Below are 2,881 nucleotides of genomic sequence, written 5' to 3' on the forward strand. Positions count from 1 at the left end.
TCAAAACTATACCTTCTAAGATGATCAAAGCCACATACAAATAAAAATTAGAACGATCTACAAAAATGTCCAGTCTTTAGATCCTTCTGGCCACTGGAAATGAAAATACCTATTTTTCATTAATTTTTGTTGCAGAGACTTACAGGGTGATCGATAAAATACTTTTGGGCATAAAATTTACATTGTGACAATTCTCTGGGGGAAGAGGAATGGAAATGAGTTCTAGGAGGGAAAGGAATGCTGTAAAATTTTGGCTGCAAAAACTTGTTTATATATTTAAATGGAGTACATGAAATGTCAATATTCTGTGGAATGCTTTTAACAAATGATATAACAGTTTTGTTTTAAAAGGTTAATATTTATAATATGCCAGAGTTATGGTCTGTGTGATTGTTTAAACTTACGATGAGAAACCTTAATTGCCAAATCAAAAACCTGTGAGGGCACATGGTTTTTCCCCCTAAATTTTTAGAGGGCTCTCAAGCAAAAAAAAAAAAAAAAAAAAAAAATCTAAACTCTAAAATCTGGAAAAACCAAACTGGAGGCTATTGCCCTAAACCTTTACTGCAAGTGAATGCCCAATTTTAACTTCAAACTTTGAGCATAAGAATGAATGAATGAATGTACAGGGAAGACCAATTGACCCCAGACCTAGTTGGGGAGTTTTGGAGCACCGACTACTATGTATGAGGGCCCTAGGGGACCCATCCTTGCCCTCATCTGGGCTCTTTCTCCATATAGAGGCTTTTGAGCCCATGCCAAAGGGGGAACTGCTACCCCTGCCTCAGGGAGTCCCTTTGAACCTAAACCCATCCTTTTAATCTAGGACGAACTTCTAGAAGCACAGGGATATGGAATGGTTTCTCACCTCTGGTGAAGCTCATTTGCATATGTGCAAGCTCGCCCAGCTGCTAGGCTACCAGTGTGACTACCCATTTCCTTTGGGAAGCTGAAATCCACCCCAATTCCTACAGGGGTGGTCCCCCCCCCCCCCCCCCCCGCGTCCCACCTTAGGCTTCCTAAAGGCTACAGAACATAGTAGACCTTTATCTTCGATATCCTCTAGATAATACATTAACAGTGAGGGGTACCAATCTGGCCAAGGGTTGTCTTGTGATGAAGTGGTGAACATCTTTTCTAGCCATCTTCCTAGTTTCCATTCTCTTCTGTGTAAGGACTTGAATAATAGAACAGGCCTTCCCAGAATCCTCAGCAAGAGACCCTCGCACAGGGAAGATAAATTTACCTATTAGAGTACAATCTGCAGAGATAAAGCTACATGAAATGGCACGTGCAATTTATATCCTTTAACAACACGACCTGCTCAGCTGAAACCTTTCACGTTTGATTATTTCAGTCTGTTCTCCAAGTTCAATAGGAGGGCTTAAAATACATCAGGAAATTAAAAGGACCTTCACATGACCTTCTATCCTCCCTACCCCCACTCCCCCACTCCCATCTAGAACCAAGGGTGGCCTGTCCCAAGAAGTTGGTTTCTTTTGGTAACTCTTGTAAGGAACTACATCCCAGACTAACCAAAGATGACCTTGTGTCTGTTGCCAAGCTGGAGAACACAAGGACTCACCGGTTAGTTTCTCATAGGGTCCCTGCAGATTTTTATCCTGCAAATGTGGAGTCTCGTAAATAACTGAGAAGAAGAGGCTTGCTGTGGGGCTGGGTGTATGTCCTTTTAAACATTTTGCAAAGGTTGTACAAAGTGATACATGGATAGGTTTTAAGTGTCAATGAACTTAAAACCAAAGAACCACAAAAACCCATAACCATCCCCACTAATCCCATTTACCGTTCCAGAGGTATTTTATTACTTTCTTGCATATACCCTTCTAGAATTCCTCCTCCCTAACCCTTCCTTAAACACAGGAGTACAGGGTTTTTCAGCAGCTTTCCTAAGTTCCACATGTTTTGGAGATCGTCTCCCTGTGAATGTAAGGATGGCTAACTTTTTTTTTTTTTTTAATTTATTGTTAAACTCATTCTTCTATATGGTTGACTTTCCTTCAAGGCTAATAGCACAGTCTGATCTTTGGGGACATCCCATATTGGCTAGCTCACTTCTTAAAAATTGCCTTGTAGTATAGGGATCCCATAACATAAAAGCTTATTTTGAAGTTGCCCTCTTGATAGACCTTCGTTCCAATTTCCTTATAATTTTACAACTCACACACGAGCCTTTATACATACATAATAAGGCTTTTCTTTTTCTTTGTTTGCCTTTATTCCTGATTAAGGAATATCTTTAATTTCAAACTGTTCAGACAGATTCATTACCTGTGATAGACTTTGCAAATATTTTCTCCTGTATCTAAGGTTCTAATGATGGTGTCTTCAGTCTTCAGAAGTTAAAACTCCACTGGCCAAATATATCCGTTTTTAGCATTTCTGTTTTATTTTGGCTGTTTGTACCCCAAGAGTCTATTAAAGTTTGTTACGTTTATATGGATAATTTACCTTTGAGCATTTTGGGAGGTTGGACACTGATTGGGTCAGTGCTGCTTTTTTCCCTACAAATCTGAATGCCACCTTTACACTGTATTTGTTCTGGATCTCTGTGGTGTTCTATTGATCTACTTGCTTTAGCCTCAAAAATCTAGGCTTGATAAAACTAATATGTATTGATACTTGGTAAGAAGAGTGTCTACACTTTTATTACTTTTCATAGAATTTCTTAACTTTTTGTTAAAGATCTTATTCAAGGAGTTATGAACAGGGTTTTGTTTTTTTTTTTTTTTTTTTTTTTTTTTGGTGTGTTGTGGCCACATTAACTGTTTTGAATTATTTTTGCAAATAATAATTTTAGGTTTTCCCATTTTTATTGTAGTAATGACTATTGCTAATACCTCTAAACAGTTTAAACAGGAGG

The sequence above is a fragment of the Neofelis nebulosa genome, chromosome 15 (genome assembly GCF_028018385.1).
Source record: "Neofelis nebulosa isolate mNeoNeb1 chromosome 15, mNeoNeb1.pri, whole genome shotgun sequence".
In the NCBI taxonomy this organism is placed as follows: domain Eukaryota; kingdom Metazoa; phylum Chordata; class Mammalia; order Carnivora; family Felidae; genus Neofelis; species Neofelis nebulosa.